The sequence below is a fragment of the Vulpes lagopus genome, chromosome 9 (assembly GCF_018345385.1).
Source record: "Vulpes lagopus strain Blue_001 chromosome 9, ASM1834538v1, whole genome shotgun sequence".
Classification (NCBI taxonomy): Eukaryota; Metazoa; Chordata; class Mammalia; order Carnivora; family Canidae; genus Vulpes; species Vulpes lagopus.
In genome coordinates, this window is record NC_054832.1 from 57,030,743 (window position 1) to 57,051,232 (window position 20,490).

Sequence of the window (20,490 nt, forward strand, 5' to 3'; positions counted from 1 at the left end):
TAATAATGTACTTCTGAATATTTAAGTACATCCTGTTATTTTAAAGTTTAAATAAAAGTAAAAGAATCACAAAACTAAGCTTAAAAATACAAATCCAATCAAGATAATCAGATAGGATTTTTAACACTAAAATTATAGTTCTACACTATCAAAAGTTGTAATTCATAACTTGAAAAATTTCAAACCTGTGTGTTGCATAGTCCAAGGTCAGAAATCTTTGACAAGAGTGACTTCTGGGTGCCAGAACTTATCCATATTATTCCTCGATTTATGTATATTTGTGTACAGAACACTTAACATTTGAGAATTTCTATAAGCCAATAAATGACAAATTAAAGAGAATGAGTTATTTGATGTTGACCAATATAAAAATTTTATGAAGCATATATTTTTAGATAACTTGACTTTAATGTTATATATATATATATATATATATATATATATATATATATATATATGGCATATATTTTGGTCAAGTATAAAACAACTGGGGCAGCCCAGGTGGCTCAGCGGTTTAGCACCACCTTCGGCCCAGGGCATGATCCTGGAGACCCGGGACTGAGTCCCACATTGGGCTCCCTGCATGGGGCCTACTTCTCCCTCTGCCTGGGTCTCGGCCTCTCTCTCTCTCTGTATGTCTCTTATGAATAAATAAATAAAATCTTAAAAAAAATAACTGTACTTTTGTCCATGCATTGGACCCTATTTTACATTGTTATTTGAAAATATCCAAATATTCAAAATGATTTATCAGAAATATGTGAGAAAACATTGATTTGTAAAATAGGTCACAAATAGAAGATATTTAAATTTACCCTGCAATTTCAATACCTGCTCGAGTCTATATTAATTTTTTGCAAACACTTGTATAGCACTTACTATGGTTCGACCTTCCTGAGATGAAAGGAAATATATATGTTGGTCCTTGCCCTCAGTTCCTGGCACCGAGTTCCAAATCCCTTGTAATTACCTAATTGATAAAGAGTTACAAGCATATTTTGTTCTAATATTTGCTTTTTGGTTGTGACTCCTAACACAAAACTCCTAAATCTTTTGGAATATCCTCGGTTACAGTTGTGTCTTTAATTCTAATGAGGCTGCCCTAGATGGGCTCCTAGATGGGAGGTGGTCATCAGAGACCAAGTCATATTTAGAACCTTGGATTTTCAATCCTTCCCCTCATTCTCCAGAGAGGTGAGAGGGGCTGGCAGTGGAGTTAATGATCTGTCATGCCAAATGATGAAGCCTCCATCCCAAAAGCATAGGTTGGGAGAGCTTCCATGTTGCTGAATATATGGAGATAGGAGGAGAGTGGAATGCCTAGAGAGCATGCAAGCTCTTCATCCTTTCATTTTCCTTTGCCCTATGCCTTTCTTCTATCTGCCTGTTCCTGAATTACATCCTTTCATAATAAAACAGTAACCTAGTAAATAAAACATTTCTCTGAGTTCTGTGAGCCATTCTAGCAAATTATTGAACCCAAGAAGGGAGTCATGGGGACCTCAATTTATAGCCAGTGGGTCAGAAGTACAGGTGACAACCTGGAACTGGCCATTGGCATTTCAAATGGGGAACGACAGTCTTGTGGGACTGAGGTCACAATTTGTGGGATCTGATAGCAACTTCAGCTAGATAGTGTCAGAATTGAAATGAATTCTAGGATGCCCTACTGGTGTCACAGGGAACTGGTTGTGTTTCTCCCAGCACACACATTTGGTGACCAGAAATGTCAGAAGAAAAGTATTATATGTGAGTAGTAAAGAAAAAACATACAGGAGGAGAAGTGAGTTTTACCCACAGAACACTGTTCCATACATTTTATTAATACTAATTCATTATTCACCATAAGATCCATGTAATGTATTATCCCTGCTTCACAGATGAGGAAATTAGGCTGAGGTTATGAAATTTATCCAAGGTGACATAGATAGTAAAAGGGCAGGTCCAAGTTCTTAAACCACATTCCACATGACTTACTACTCTTCACACGGATCTACTCAAGAGAAGACTATGTGGGACTCGAAGCTGGGCAAAGAGGAAATGTCATTAAATTTGAATTACCAATAATATCTAACTGTTGTCACTCTAATTTGTCAGATATGGAGATAATCATTGAACATATTTGACAACCAGTTTAAATTTGCATTTGGAATTTTCATTGAAATGGTTAGAGGTATGAATTACAACTACCTCAGTTATTTTTCAGGAAAGAGAGACATTATTGTCAAATTTTTAGTTCTACGACAGTTTTTCCATCTTATTGAATGAAGACACTTATCTTCTGTGACATGGTAACATTGTTACAGATTTTGGAGAGGCAAAGTAATTTTTTTTAGCTGTTAAATCAGAACAAAAGGCCCTCAAAGTATTATATTTATTTGACAGGTATTCCGCAAATGGAGTCTGTTTCTCAAAACGCAAATAGTTATTTATTGTCTCAGTCCCAGTATTTGACCAACCTCTCACTTTGGCAGAATATTATCATGAGAACATATATTTATATTTTACTTGTTATTGAACTCCTTATCACTGCAAGTTAAGCTTCTGCTCAGAGTGGATTCATCCAAACCCTGCCTGGCATTTCACTAAGGGCAGTGCACATGTCTGTGATATAGTAATGGACTCATAAACATAGGTAGGCCTGAATGTAAAAAAGGAATGAAAGGCAAGAATCAATGTATTGCTACAAATTCAATTCATACTTTTTTTTAAAAAAGATTTTCATTATTTTATTTTATTTATTTTATTTTATTTTATTTATTCAGAGAAATGCAGAGGGAGAAGCAGACTCGCTGTGGGGAGTCTGATGTGGGACTCAATCCCAGGACCCCAGGATCACAACCTGAGCCAAAGACAGACATGCAACCACTAAGCCACCCAGGAATCTAGTTGATGCTACCTTTTTGTTTTCAATCAAGAAATCCAAATATATTTTTTAAATTAAATACAATTATTTAAGGACTACATAAAAATGAGTCAACATGATTGTTCAAGTAAAAAGTTTTATGGTATTTTATTTGGTCTTTGGATATTTTTATGAAATATAATTTAGAATGGGTATTTACTGTAGTTATTTTTTGCCAATTTAAAATAATTTAAAAAGTATAAAAATAATATAATTTGTTCCCATAATTTATGGGAGATCCTGAAGGACCTTCTTAGAAGTGGACCCAGTAAAAGAACTCTGTTCTAAAACTTCACTCAGGGATCCCTGGGTGGCGCAGCGGTTTAGCGCCTGCCTTTGGCCCAGGGCGCGATCCTGGAGACCCGGGATCGAATCCCACATCGGGCTCCCAGTGCATGGAGCCTGCTTCTCCCTCTGCCTGTGTCTCTGACTCTCTCTCTCTCTCTCTCTCTGTGTGTGTGTGTGACTAATAAATAAATAAAAATTAAAAAAAAAATAAAAAAAATAAATAAAACTTCACTCATCTTAGGAAGATGAGGATATTTGGTTCACCCAGTTAGAATATTTCTGTTATATTGGCATACATTGTTTTATATGCGTTGGACACAGTTATAGCCCTTTAAAAATGTAGATTAAAGAAAACAATATGAAGAATATCTGTTTTACTTATCTGGTATATACATTTAGAAAATCTGAAGCTTGATCTGAAGTACTATGATATCTATCAGAGGCACCAAGTCTCAGCGTTTACAGATAGATGCTGACAGGAATAAAGTGCCAGGAAGTTCTAAAGGAAGACATTGGTTATGAGACTTCTCAGGACAAAAGACAAATTGGGCAATAGCAGAATCTCTAGTTAAACAATATAAAATTCTCTACACTTGTTATGCTACTAGATATTAGATTTATTAAATTATGTTGTCTCTTTCCTTGTTTATACTTCATTATAATCTCTTTGAACAGACACAATTTAGATGTTTGCTTCACTTCAAATATTATTACCAATATTATCATACCATTATTACCATTGCTATGTATGGAAACTAGAGTCTTGTTAGAATCCAACAACTCTTTCTTGAATCAAGCTCTATTTTTTGAGACCCTGAAACAAATTCAATGTAAACATATTTACTTTTACCATACAATATTAATTCTACTAAAAAAAACTTATATTACTTTAAAAATATTACTTATTGGGCTGTCTGGGTGGCTCAGTCACTTAAACCTGATTTAGTTCAGGTCATGATCTCAGAGTCGTGAGATCAAGCCTTGGTCGTGAGATCAAAATAAAAGTAAAAAATAAATGCATAAAAATAAAAGCATCACTTACTACTAGAGAAATAAATGTTTATAGACACTCTAATGTTTAATTTCTCCAAAGAGCCTAAAACATTTATGTATTATGACTGAAATAAGAATTTGTTAGTTGGTTTTCTTCTGTTTGGACTGTCAGAAAAAGGTTTTGAAACGAGAAAAGAAAATAGCCAGAATTTGCTCTTGCCACAACAAATTTTTCTTCTAAAATAGGAAAGAATCTCTACAGTTTAAAATATACTCAAGAAAATACAAAAATGGATTTATCTGCAAGAGAACCACATACCCATGGAAAGTAGTAGGTTCCACATATCTTCTTTTCAGAGTTCGCTTTAAAAATTCCATGATCTCACTAATCTCTCTCTCCCATGAGTCATTTAAAATTAATAATATTTTACCAAATACAAAATCCAAATTATTCTTTTGGTCTCTAGAATGACTAGTTAGTATTTGTGGCACATTTGTGCATATGTCATTTAAATTCTAATGCATGTATTCATTTGTTTATTTATTCATTCAAAACATATTTACTCAGCTTCCGTCATACCTGAAACTGTGCAGGGCATTGATTAGTATTGAATAATAGATTTTGTGATTTTTTTAAAGGTTCAAATTAGTCAAAGCAAACATTCTTAAAGATAGAAATGTGATTTATTATGATACTAACAAGATTCACTCTTGAGGGTCTAGTTCTCCCAATATTGCTATTATCTATAGGTATATCATTCTTCTCTATTCTTTTAGAAGCTCCTATTATGAATTTTTTTAAATGTATCTATCTGCCTAGTAGTTCATGAACTATAGCATGTTTTGGAGCAGCTTATACTGTCTTTGATTGAGTTAATAATTAATAACTAAGACATAGTTGTCTTTTTCCGCTGTATCCCAAATCACCAGGCATATATCACGAACAAAATTATAGTAAACATTTATTGCTACATTTTCCATTCCCAATCCTTCTTTTTGTCCATTCAGATCTCCAAAGAGACTGACTCTCATGATGCCTCTGGTGTATTCTCTTGAGAGATACCCTGATCAACTTCCTCCTTCTTTACATCCCTTGGCTCTCATAAAAATTTACCTGTTTTGCAATCAATAATATAATCCTCTCTAATTCCTAAGGTAAGAACTTTTTAATGTAATAAGGTCAATGCGTTGTTTCTATGAGATGAATTCATTATATATAAAGAGCAGAGCTCTATGCCGCAAACTCTAAAGTTGATGACATCTGCTTTTATTTATTCATGAGAGACAGGACTACATCTGTTTTTTTAACAGTGATTTCTTGAGATGATTTTTAAGCCTGAACTGATAAATATCCCCTTTTATAAACTTTTACCATGAAAATTTTCAAACATTCATAAAATTAGAAAAAAACACAATGAACTCCCATGTAGCCATTTTGTAACATCCATTATTACTGACATTTTGCTAATTGCATGTAATCTCATCTCATTTTTCTGGAGCATTTTAAGGCATCCCAAATAACTCATAATTTCACCTATTATAAATACTTCATAATGTAGTTCTAAATAATAAATACATATAACCACAATGTCAATATCACCTCCAAAAATTGACAATAATTTCTTAATATAATTTCCAGTTGTTTCAAAAATGTTACTTTATAGTTGGCATGATCATATCAGTACCCAAATAAGCTCTGCATATGCCAAAGTCAATATTTTAATAGTGAATATTATTGTTTAGATAGAAAAGTTATGTCTACACCACAGTGCAAGATAAACACAATGGAAGACTGTTTCATGTAGTAACTAAGTATCTTAGCTCTATAAGTCACAGTCTGGGCCCAGATCAGGGGCTGTGTTACAAGCTGCATAATATTGGATAAATTATTTAGTCTCTCTGAGCCTACTTTTTGAACTGTAAAATAGGAGTTGTGACCATTTAATGGGCATGTATATTTATTTACCTTATTTTTTATTTGAAAAAAAAAAGAGTTTATTTATTGAGAGAGACAGAGAGAGTATGAACAGAAGGAGGGGCAAGGGAGTGGGATAAGCAGACCCCACTGAGTGGGAGAGTCTGAGTTGGGGTTCAATTCCAGGATCCCAGGGATCATTACCTGAGCTGATGTTAGGCATTTAACCAACTGAGTTACCTAGGTGCCTCTATACTTTAAAACAGTTTACATGGTCCTCAGAAATAGTTTTAATAAATGCATTTATTTTATTATTTAATGTAGGTGGATTTTTTCTTCCTATATGTGTGTGTATGTTTACATTTTGCCTTAGAATGTGAAAATCTTAAGGTATTAGGCACCAAAGAAAAATAATCACAACAGAGTTAATTCTTCCTGAACCTTAAAGAAAGGAGATCTTTCCAGGTACCGTATCAGCTAAGGTTTTAGAGATACAGACAAACTAAAACTAATTGACACCAGCCTTTCAACATGATTAAGAGACTTTATTGGTGAATTTCATAGTATCTGCAGAGTCTGCATGTGTCCCGAGTTGATATGTGTATTCCACTTACTTAGAATATCACAGAAACAACACTCTAGTGTTTTAAATGTTCCTATGAAATTCAATTGATTAAAAGTTTGAAAGCTGGCCCTAATTTGTTTGAAACCAATAAAAAGTGTAATTGTGTCCATTTACTCAAAGATACAAGAGTGTCACCTAGAGCTCAAGTTTCATCAACTGTAGGCACATGGACCTTAGGAACCCAGTATATAATGGAACAGGCATATACTACTCATCAAAGTAACAGAAAACATAATGATTTTAAATTTTATATTACTTTCTTATGGAGCACAATATGATGTTTATTTTGGTGCCACAATTTAGGTTTTTAAAATATTAGATTGTTATATCAGTAGTTTTGGTAGTTCCTATCATTTTTTCCTGAAATTTTGTGTATCATCATAAAACAGCATTAACATCTGGTGAAATCTGAGTAAACTGCAGGTAATATTCTAAGAACAGGTTAAGGGAACTTATATAGTGAATAATAATGCAATTATATTTTAGGAGATTGCTATATGTTAGTGAACTTTGTTCTTTATTATCTCTAATACTCAGGAATTCTATGAGTGAGTGATTATATTCATTTTATAGATGTAATTAAATCATAAAGAGTAATGTTTGCAACACTGCCACGATGGTAAGTGTGGGAGACCTTATGATATGTGTAACTGATCTTCTTGAGGTGATATTGTACTAGATTACATGCCACCTAATTCCATAGTACTTCAATCATGTCAATTGTCAAACCAAAGCACAAAATGACCACAGATTAAAGATAACAAAATATGTCATTTGTCTCCTTATGACCTTATAACTGAAACCACCTCAAATATCTATGCCATGTGTAGTTATAACAGGCACTAACAGAAAAATTAGGTAATCAGATTACCTAGAAATATGTTTTACTCATGAAAGAACATGTTATTTTTTTAAAGTCATTAAATGATAGTAGTATTGGTATCTCTTTCACTCTTAATGAGAATTTATCAACTATTAACTTTGGCATTATCAACATTTTGGGCCGAAAATTATTTTATGTCAGGGACTTCACTTCAATTTATAAAGAGAATATGGTCCCCAACCATCTATGCCCAGCATCAGAATGTTGAAATTTGTGTGGTGATTCTTGAGGAAGGCCCTCTGCTATTAGTTCCCGCCTTCTTAATTTTATATATATATACTCATGCCAAAATAATGTTGAAAATACTAGACTCGGATAGGTAGTGGAGCAGAACAGTTGTGAATAAAAACAGGTCTTTATTCTGTTGTGTTTAATATTACTTTTAGTCAACAGTGTGAACCATTACTTTTAGTCAAAGTTTAAGAATTACGTTACAGCAGAAATGAACTTCAAAATTATATCTCTGGTAGATATAGGCTCTGGCACGACGTTTTCTACAAAGGCCTGATCCTAAGATTTTTCTATTTGCAAAGGCTAATCATTTATATGATGAAAGCAGTATAGATTTCCTATAGTTTCATGGTTTATCTTCATTTATCTTGTTTTTTGAAAACTGATATCTAATTTTAGGTGGGGCATTTTAATGAACAGACAAAAAATAAGCAAGTAAGTTCTATACTACCTCAAATTAAGCAATTCTCTCTTCTCTTTTTTCTCTCCTTTCCCTCCCCTTTTTCTGTCTCTCTCTCTCTCTCCATATATATATATATATATATATATATATATATACACATATATATATATAAATATGTGTATATGTATATGTATATAGTTAGGTGGTAGAAAAAGGTTAGAAGTAGAACAAAAGGATTGAAAATTGAGCAAAGATAATCTATATGGGGTCAGTCCGGGTGGCTCAGCGGTTTAGTGCCACCTTCAGTCCAGAGCCTGATCCTGGAGACCCGGATCGAGTCCCATGTCTGGCTCCTTGCATGGAGCCTGCTTCTCCCTCTGCCTGTGTCTCTGTCTCTGTCTCTTTCTCTCTGTCTCTCATGAATAAATAAATAAATAATCTTAAAAAAAGATTATATGGTAAAAATTGGAAGCAATATTGCATAGTGAGGGGGACTTCACTGACATTTCAAAGATAAATTTTGTATAATTTTAACTAGTTGTATGACTATGGGTAAGGTCTCATAAATATCTTTTGGAAAAAATAAAAAGTTGAATAACTGAACTGTCAGAGTTTCATTTTCCTTCTATAGAAAGAAAAGAATTATATATATACTCTTCATATCACTCAAGAAACTTACAAATATTAAGTGAATTAATGAGGTCAGAAGTACATTATTTGCAGATATCATAAAAGATGTGTATTATAGAAATCCTCTCAATTTCCCATTAAAATATCCATAAATTTATAAAGTGACAACAACTATTAATAGTACTATAAGACAACATTTAAGTCATAGCCTGGACAAAAATCTCAACTAAATGCCTAGTCACTCCTTTTTATTTTCTAAATTATTTTAGCAATACTTACTAAACATGGGGTTCAGTTTTTCTATTTGAGGTTTCCTCTACCAGTATAATTTTTTTAGTCTTTGCATTTGACCTTGTCTTAGTAATATCAACAATAATCCCAGAATTCAGTAAGTACTTTTTAGTGGTTAGAAATTATCATTTTAAAATTTTCTTTTAGTAAGCTCATAGTTCTTTTACATTTATATATGTAACTTTTTCTCTTCTTTGTGAATAGCAAAGCAAATAAAAAGAAAGTAAATGAAATACATTGTATGGAGAATTAATTTAGTTAGCATGTATAATTTTTCCTGCAAATAGCATTAAGATACTAAGCTACTGGAGATAGATCATTTGATGTGATATATTAGCATCCCAGAAAGCAAGCTACATGTCAATTCAAATTCATTAAGTCTAATACAATTTCCCCCAAGTCATACTAGAATCCTTCATGATGAAACAATAGAAGTAACAAAAAAGCTTATATACATGAAATTGACTTCCTGTGTGTATATAGATAGATAGATAGATAGATCTATAGATAGATAGATAGATAGATAGATAGATAGATGATAGATATGTGTGTGTGTATGTGTATGTGTAAGGAAGCTATATGATATTTATTCTTAGTTGAATTTTTGAGAAAAAAAATGTATTCAATCACACCAAAAATGTATTTTAAGTAGAAAACACTAATGCAATAGAATAGGTATGGATAAATTTTATAAAAGTTTTTAAATGCACAAGGATGAAACAAACATCAAAAGGAAAACTGAAGTATTCTTTAAGAAAATGAAGTTACTTCTGTCAAATAAAAATTCACCTTACTTCAACTGCTTTGTATGTTCATGTTCTGGCATATTGGGTTTTCTTCAAGAGAAGCACTAATTTACTTTGTAGTGTGGAGAAACTTTCTATTAGTATTTACAAACTCAATGCTGCCTTGTCTTGTGAAACATGCTATTAACTGTTAATCCACACAACACCCCTTGTTAAATAGCTCATTATTATTATCTTCACTTTCCAGCTGAAGAAACACACCAAGAGAGGTCACAGAGTGAGTCAAGGCCAGGATTAGCAATGAAAAGCACCCAGTTGTTGGTGCTTTCCTTGGTCTACCCGGCCACGCTAAATAGGTGAGATGGCCTGCCTGGATAGCCACAAAGAATGGGAGCTGACCCAGAGCTTGTGTAACCAAACTCCTTATTAAAGACAGCCTGTGTAGTCCTTGCCTCTGGACTTCTTACAAGTTACCCTAAATTTGAATTGGTGGGGCCTTCACTAATATTCTTGACCTAGATCCTGAACGTTGCCCTTACTATTCCTCACCTCATGTCACCATCACCACTGAAACCCTATGAGTTTACTGTGGTTTGCTCTACTCTGAACCCATTTCTAAGGAGAGAAAGGTAAATAGTACTGAGGGCATTTTACAACCTAGGTGATATTTCTGGAGGGACTGGAACCTGTATTAATTCTCTGAAAAATTGAGACCAAATTTATCATCTTTGTGGGTTTTTTAATCTAAATGTTTGAGAAAAAATAAATGCACATGTAATAAAAACTAAGTGAAATTCTGGACAGTGGCTACAGTAGAAGCAAGATAGAGTATATTTTATGAAATACTGGTAGACTAAGAAGACATACATTTTCTAAATAATTAATTTGGAATTGTTAGGAAGTCATTTACAGTAGCAAGCACTTTAAGCTTAAAAAGAAGTATGATCAAGAAAATAGAAAAAAAACTCTTAAAACCATCAATAGCCAGCACAAATACAGGGCTTTGTTGGAACTACATAGCTTCTATGTTTTTTGAAATGTGGAAGACATGGGTTATCAGTAATGTTTATCAAAAACATATTCTTGGGGTGCCTGGGTAGCTCAGCGGTTGAGCATTTGCCTTCAGCTCAGCCCATGATCCCAGAGTCTAGGGATCAAGCCCCATATCCAGCTTCCTGCAAGGAGCCTGCTTCGCCTTCTGCCTATGTCTCTGCCTTTCTCTGTGTGTCTCTCATGAATAAATAAAATCTTTAAAAAAAAACCATATTCTCATTTTAATTAATCTAATATCTTATTGAGAAATAAAGACAATTAAGGTTTACCTATTGGAAATATATCCTACTAGTATTATATAATATTTGATATATTTGATGTAACTGATGAAATTTATAAAATGTTTTGCTTTGTACAATGAAATGCGGTTCTAAGTCATTTTTTCTTTAACTTAAATGAAATGGAAAAAAATTCCCCAGAATGGGGGAAAAAATAAAATATGTTAAAGTTGACAGGAAAAAACAAAATAGAACTTCAAATTATCCTATTATTTAGTAAAGCAACTGAATATGTTATTAAATTTTTCATACTAAAAAAATCACATTTTAAATCTGGACCAGATAGCTTCACTATTAGCTATTCTTCCACACATTTAGGAAGAGATAATAATTCTTCAGAACACTTTTAGAGAAGATCAAAACAAGGCACAGTCTCCAGCTCACCTTATGGGATTAACATAGACTTTACTGTAAAATTTTAAAAGGGCATAATGAAAAAGGAAAATTACAGACAAATTTTTTTGGAAAACATAGTTGAAAATCTCCAAATGGAATGTGAATAATCAAACTTTTATAAAACAGATAACATAACATTATGTAGATTTATTTTAGATCCGAACAGCAGTTTAATATTCAAAAAGCAATCAATTTAATTCAACACACTGACAGAATAAAGGGGGGAAATGGTATAATTATATCAACAAACCAAAAAAAGCTTCTGATAAAAGTCAATATTCTTTCATGATAAAAACTTTAAGCAAACTAGAAATAGAGGAGAATCTTCTTAATCTGGTAAAGGGTATCTACAAATGTCTACAGCATACATTATATTTAGTTAAGACATATAAAAAATTTCCCATCAAGACTGAGAACAAAAAAGTCTGACATCATCACTTTTATTCAACCGTGCACTGAATGCACTGGCCTGTGCAATAATATTATCAACAGAAATAAAAATTAAAAGTTTGGAAAAGAATAAATAAATGGACACTGTTTGCAAATGGCATTATTGTGTACACAAAATATCCAGAAGTATTCATAAAGTGTTAGAATCAGTAAGTAAATTTAGCATGACTGTTGGATTAAAAAACAATTAGAAAATAAAAATTTTAAAAGAAAGCATTAATTTTTGCATCAAACATAAAATTCCTATACATTTATCTAATAAAAATTGTGCAAAATCTTTGCACATAAAATTACAAAATATTACTTTGAAAAAATAAAGGAGAGGTAAATAAATGAAAGAATTTAAAGATTGTAAATATGTCAATTCTTTCCCAAATTAGATAGATTAAATTGATTCAATTCAATCCCAATTAAAGCCATAATTTCATTTTTATAGACACTGATAAGTTTATTTTAAAATTCAAATGAAAATACAAAAACATCAAGATGAAGCAAGGCAATCTTGAATGAAAATAAAGTCATAGTATTTACATTACTATATATCAAAGCTTACCAAGAAATCATAATAAGACATTATGATATTGACACAAGAATAGAAAATCTGGCCAATGGCATATATAATTAAGCATCCAGAAACAGAATCATATAAACAGCCATAGACTTATGTTAAGGGTGACATTGCATTGCAATAAGGAAAAATTATGTTAATAAATCTTAATCTTTATGTCCTGAATACACCAAAATTGATTCCAGATGAAGTGTAATCTAAATGTGAACTACAAAACAATAAAGGTTGTAGGCAATAATATACATGAATGTTTTCATGACCAAAATTGTAGCTTTCTTAATGAGGAAACAAAAGGCACTAGCCAAAGATAACACTAATAATTTGTGCCTCATAGAAATTAATAGCTATTTATCAAAATATTCTATGAAGACAATTTAAAAGGCAGAATGAGAAAAAAAACATGTATATTTATATACATATACATTATATGTATAATGCTTAGGAAAAATAAAAAAAACTATATAAAAAAAACTTCTACAGCTCAAGAAGCATAGATAGATGACCCCATAGAAAAAAAGTAGGCAAAAGATTTGGAAAGGCATATCACAAAGAGGCCACCTAAATGGCTAATAAACACATATAAAAGTGATCAGTACTATTAGTCATCAAATACATACAAATTAAATCTACTGTGTGACAGATTTGTCTAATATATACATGAGGAAAACTATAAATTCCTGATGAATGAAATAAAATAAGAACTAAATAAATAGAGAGGTATTCCATGTTCATAAATAGGATTCAGTGTTGTCAACTTATCGTTCTTTCCAACTTGATCTATAGGTTCAATAAAATTCAATCAAAATCTCAGCAAAATATTTTGTGGATATTGACAAACTGATTCTAACGTTTAGATGGAGAAGCAAAAGAATCAGAATCAACAGTATAATACTGAAGAACAAATCTGGGGACTCACAGTACCTGACTGAGACTTACTGTAAAACTACAGTAATCAAGACAATGTGATATTAATGAAAGAATAGAGAAGTAGATCAATGGAACTGAATAGCAAAACCAGAAATAAGCCCATGCAAACACAGTCAGTTGATTTTTGGCAAAAGAGCAAAGGCAATAAATTAGATCAAAAATAATCTTTTCAATAAATGCTATGGAACAACCAGACATACACTTCTTGATGAATAATGAATCTTGATTCATTAAAAAAAATGAATCTAGATAATTTAGACTGACTTTATGCTCTTCACAAAAATTAATTCAAACTGGATAAAATTCAATACTATAAAACTAGAAGATAACATAGGAGAACACCTAGATGACCCTAGATATGATGATGACTTTTTAGATACAACACCGAAGGCACAATCCATGAAATAAATAATCAATAATCAATAAGCTGGATTTCATTAAAATTGAAATTTCTGTGAAAGGCCATGTCAAGAGAATAAGGGTATAAGCTACAGACTGGGAGAAAATATTTGCAAAGACACATCTGATAAAGGGCTGTTATCCAAAATGTACAAAGAGCTCTTATTTTCTCAAGATTTATTAGAGAGAGGGGGAGAGAGAGAGAGCACAAGCAGTGTGGGGAGGAGCAGAGGGAGAGAGAGAATCCCCAAGCAGACTCAGTGTGGAGCGCAGAGCCCAATGCAGAGCTTGATTCCAGGACCTCAAGATCATGACCTGAGCTGAAATCAAGAGTCATACACTTAACCAACTGAGCCACCCAGGCATCCCCCAAATATACAAAGAATTCTTAAAACTCAACAATAAGAAAATGAACTACTGATTTAAAAATGGGCCAATGATCTAAACAGACACTTCCCCAAAAAAGATATGCAGAGAGTAAGTAAGCATATGAAAAGATGTTCTACATCATATGACACCAAAAAAGTACAAATTAAAATAATAGGGAGATATCACTACATAGTTATTGGAAGGAACAAAATATAGAACACTGACAACACCAAATGTTGGCAAGAATGTGGAGCAATGGGAACTTTTATTCACTGTTGGTGAAAATGCAAAATGGTACAGACAACACTTTAGAAGACAGTTTGGTGACTATACAAAACTAATATATTCTTATCATATGATGAAGTAGTCACTCTCCTTGGGAATTACCCAAAGGTTGAGAACATATGTCCACACAAAAAACCTGCACACAGATTTTTTTTAAAGATCTTATTTATTTATTCATGAGACACACACACACACACACAGAGAGAGAGAGAGAGAGAGAGAGAGAGAGAGAGGCAGAGACACAGGCAGAGGGAGAAGCCGGCTCCATGCAGGAAGCTTGACGTGGGACTCAATCCCAGGACTCCAGGATCACACCCTGGGCCAAAGGCAGGTGCTAAACTGCTGAGCCCCCCGTGCTGCCCCTGCACACAGATGTTTACAGCAGCTTTATCCAGAACTGCCAAAATTTGAAAGCAACCAATATGTCCCCAGTAGGTGAATGAATTAATATGCTGTAAAACAATAGAATTATAGTATTCTAGATTACAAACAACAGAATATTATTCAATTCTAATAAGAAATGAGCTATCAAACCATGAACAGACATGGAAGAAACTTAAATGAATATTGTTAAGTGAAAGAAGCCACATACTCTAGGATTCCAACTATATGACATTCTGGAAAGAAACAATTATGGAAATGGTATAAATAATTGGATCACTGTGGGCAGGGGATAGGATAAATAGGTCACTGAGGATTTTCAGGGAAGTGAAAATATCCTGTATCATATTATAATGATGGACCCATGTCCTTACATATTTGTCTAAGCCACAGAATATACAACAGGAAAAGTAAACCTTACTGTAAATTATGGCCTTTGGGTGATTATGATGTGTCAGTGCAGTTTTTGCTCCTAATAAAGGTACCACTGGTGAGGAATGTTGATAATGGGGGAGGGAGCATGCATAAATGGGAAAGAGGGCCTATGGGAAATCTGTACCTTCCTCTTGGTTCATTGTGAACCTAAAACCGCTCTAAACAAATTAAAGTCTTAAAAAAGATTACATAAAACACACACACACACACACACACACACACACACACACAATGACACCACTATCTATCTGCCAGAAATGCTGGGGGCAAGTATGGTCAGTGAGAATATGAATAAGTACAATGTTTTTGGATAGCTGCCTAGCAGTTTATCTCCTAAAGCAAAACATGCTAATATCTCATGACACAACAAATACACTATTGGATATTGAAAATTTGAATATATATGTGCACTGAAAGATGTCAAAAAATTAACAATACCATTATGTGATATAGTGAAATACTGGAAACAACCTAAATATCCATGAATAGAAGAACTTATATAATTTTAGAATACTGGTATTCTAAATGGAATATTTCATGGCAAAAGCATAAGAAATCTATTTCTACAAGCAACAACATAGATAGTCTCACAGACATAGCAATGAGTGGAAGAAAACAGACATAAACAAAAATACTGTATAATTACATTTATACAAATGCTCCCAATAGGCAAAACAATCTGTGTGATAGAAGTCCTAATAGCTGTTCTTTTGGGGGATGTGGGAGGAGCATGGTTGCTAGATGAGTATAAGGGAAGCTTCTAATAATTTTGTGTATCTTGATCTGGGGGGTAGTTATATATTAAATTAATATATAAAAATAATAGAATACTCTATGTAAGAGTACATTTATGTATGTATATATGTGTATATATAATACACACACATATATGTTACGCATTATACATTCTTAGAAAATGTAAATAAAACGCAGAGATCAAAGACGCATAGAATATTTTCCTTTTTTTTCACAATTGTATAACAATGACTAAATCCAGTAACAAATCTAATCTAAACAGACCAAGGTGAGGCTCAGAGAAAAAAAACTACTGCTTAATCCTACAATCAAATTCAACAATTTCTATTACTTGTCAATAGATATTTTCTCATTAAGCAGCCATTGTTCATAGATGCCAATTGTTTCAGGTGAATTTTCAAGGTAAAAATTTCCTTCTGTAGGTATATATTGCCTTTCTTAAATCCAGGCACTACTGTACAAATAAATTCTCAAGCCATAAAGGACATCAAAACAGCCAACATACCAACACTATTAAAAAATAAATTAAAAAAAATAAAAAATAAAAAAATAAATCCAAAGTACACATTTTTCTTGCCATGAACCAAATTCAAAATGTGTCCAGGTTATCTATAGTGAAGCTTGAGTGTGTTTTATTCCCTTCTTGATTCAAAACACCAGAGAGATCCTTCATGCCAGCTGGTTGCAGCAGAAGCCAAACACAGAAATGAAACAGCAAATTATAAAGCCACCAGTGCTGCTTCCCACTTAAACACCCTGCCCTGTTATCAAATGTCATACTGTTCCTCATTCCAGCAACCTCCCCTTAGATTTGGCGATCTAACATTTTAGTTTTAAGCACTCTATCCCATAATAATAATAAAATAAACCAAATTTTCTAAATCTACTGCCTAGATGCAGGCACAGATACTCTTTAGCTTTGCACACTATTACTCATGTCCTGAGATAACTTTATTATGGTTACTCTGATTATTAATACTTTCCTGGCTAATCAGTATCTTTGAGACCTCTCCATATTTAGCCTCAGCCATTCTATTTCAGTCTCTTACCCGCCCCATTCTTTTGCAAATTTAGAATGAAAGACAAAAAGACCAGGTCTAATGGGGCATTATCACTATCATTGCTGCTCTGAGCTCTTGGGACTCAGGTGAAAAATCTCATGATAGCTTCATTATCATGGGTTAAAGAGGTAATATGTGTCCCTAAAGAGAAGCGTATTCACTCATTCATATTGCAAGTTGGAATTAGGTTATAAGAAATCTCCCTTTTATTTCAGTTTAGTATTTGATACTGTTGAGGCATAATGTATACAGAAATACCTACTCTGATCCATATATTGTCTTTGTCTTTCAAAAACAATCCAATAAATATAACACCATATTCTAACAATAACTGAAAGAATTACAAAATCTTACCACTGAAAAAGATAAATCAAATTACGAAAGAAATTGTGTGTCATCCTTGCGCAGGGGCCATGCTAATCTTCTCTGTATCGTTCCAATTTTAGTATATGTGCTGCCGAAGCGAGCACAAATTACGAAAGAAATTTACAGACAGAGACATGACTAAGAAAGATCCATGACTTGCTCAAGATCACACCACCACTCACTTGGTATTAAGTAATGCTTGTATTTTATTACTGTGTTATAGAGGTAAACAGAGAAACAGAGGGAGTAATTTCTAGCCCTTGCAAAACTGGGTAGAATATTCTCAAAAATGTTTTACTGATGGGGGTGCATAGTAACAACTTTTGAGACAACTGACTTATGTAGGCTATACTGCTTTGCCAGCATGCTATTTAGTAGAATACATATCTGTTATTTATATATATATATATACACATATATATGTGTATATATATATATATGATATTTAGTAGGATATATATGTTAGATAACTGTTAGATATATCTGTTATAAATACATAGTATATATGAGCATCTTTCCTTTGTCAAAATATGAACTTCTTGGATTTAATAATCCATATTTTGTACTCCTCAGTGTTAACCTTTTCACATCTAAAATCTGGAGAATATGAATTAGGTCAAACCCTATTCAAACCCTAATCAAGTTTAGTTTTCATAGCATGAATATTCCAAATTTAATGGATCAGTTTTGCTGGGTCCAGTTTTGAATTCTTTCAAGAGTGGTAGCACATATCTAAACCTGCACTGTCTTTCAGATTCCCAAATCGATTCATGCAACAACTACCAAATAACATATTTCAATAACTACAACACACTGGCACTATTATATAAATTCCTATAAGAAACACACTGATGGATCCCAATTACCAAGGGAAATTGGTGGTTTGGTGTAAGCAAGGAGGACTATGTTTGGAACCCAGGAAATTTTCTGAGGTTTCTTTTTTTTGTACTTCCATGCCAACTGTAAAGATTAATTAAAAACTATGGGAACCAGAAAAGGAAGTGATTGAGGATTCATACCTTTCAGGAAGGCAGGAAGGAAGACTTGGATCTATATCACCAGTTCCAAGAAACTGTGATCCTAACTTACATTCTTTTAAGGTCCCATAAAAATACATAAGAGCTTTAAACACTCCCAAACTGGAACAGGTATTTGCAAAACCATTCCTCGCTTCCCTGGATGGTCACCAAGATGAAGTCAATTCTTGGCAAAGCATCCAAAGAGGCTGGCTGCTATCCTTTCTGGGGCATGTGATAGAGAGGTTAGAATTTGGAACTTGACAAATGAAAATGTATCTGTACAATACAAACACATGAGGATTTTATAGAAGGAATATGTACTCTTTTACGTGGGACTTCTTTTATTTTACTGTTGGTGATGACAAAACCATGGAGTAGCGGAAAATGAATAGACCAGATTATGGAAAGGGAGGAACCAACCATTGCATAAATATTAGAAAAGGGAATATATACAGGAATTGATCATCACTGAAAGAAGCTGTTTTTGCAACATGTGGACAGCAAGTAGACATTTGGGATAAACAAAGAGCCAATCCTACATATTCAATGACCTGGGGGTTCGACAGTATAACTAGTGTTAAATTTAATCCAGTTGAAACATTTCTCTTGGGGAATTGTACTTCCAACAGGAATACAGTGCTTTATGATATGAGGTAAGGTATTCCTCTGAAAAAGATCATCTTAGAGATGAGAACGAATATGATTTGTTGGAATCCTATAGAAACTTTAATTTTTACTGCAGCTAATGAAGATTACAACTTATATACTTTTGATATGTATGCACTGAACATTCCTGCAGTGGTACATAAGTATCACGTATCTGCAGTACTTGATGTACATTACTCTCCCAATAGGAAAGAGTTTGCGTCTGCCAGTTTTAGTTTTGATAAATCTATTTGAAACTTTCCTGTGGACAAAAATAGAATCAAGGAAATCTATCACACAAAAAGAATGCAACATGTTATCTGTGTAAAATGGACTTCTAACAGCAAATATATTACATGTGGATCTGATGAAATGAACACTTGTCTGTAGAAAGCTAATGCTTCTGAATATTGGGTATGCTTACATAACAAGAAAAAGCAGCCAAAGATTACAACCAGAGTCGAAAGAGAAATTTCAGCATCATTCTCATATAAAGTGCCTTGCTTGTCACAAATTTCTATCAAAATCTATCCACAGCCATATCCAGGAACAGCACATCATGAAAGAAGCCCGTCAACGAAAGGAAGTGAATCATCTCAAACACCGCAAGCCTGGATCTGTTCAGATTGTGTCAGAAAAGAAGTAGTACTTAGTGACAGTTGTGAACTAATACTTGGTATTCCCACCAATCCTGACATATAATTATTTGTTACATTTTTATTTGCAAATTTAGCAAATAAAAATACTCGCTCTAGAAAATAAGTTGGGTTACATGTATAGAACGCTACCCTAAAAAATTAACCTGAAAAGTAGTTTAGTTGATATCCAACATTTTATCCATGATCTGCTTTCTTATTTCATTGAGGAATACAGCAGTTGTCAATCTAATCTACTTTTACTGTTAGAAAATGCAGATATACCTTCACTCTGATCTATTATTGTAGATATGCTATACGTTTGGATTTACATTTAAGCCCAAACATCTCTTTTGTTAACTTTAGTATTACTTGGGATAATTATTGCAATGATTGTTCCTATGATTATCCATAACGTGGAAGAATTATGTCAGAATTTTTTTCAATTTAATTGATTTTCTGTGCTTTATTTGGGTTTTTGGGACTTTAAAGATGATCACTTATATAACTTTTATAAATAATTATAATTTAGAGTCAAGATAATGAAACATCCCTTT

The 20,490-nt window shown here is 33.0% G+C and overlaps 1 non-coding gene and 1 pseudogene across 1 annotated transcript; one reads left to right on the top strand and one right to left on the bottom strand.

The window, feature by feature from the left end:
- The window catches only part of LOC121498609, a 36,640-nt pseudogene extending 16,672 nt beyond the window's left edge, over positions 1-19,968 (top strand).
- On the bottom strand, positions 17,630-17,738 carry LOC121499236. The gene has a single exon (XR_005990063.1). It is a non-coding gene; the product is annotated as a U6 spliceosomal RNA (small nuclear RNA).
- Positions 19,969-20,490: the final 522 nt, after the last annotated feature.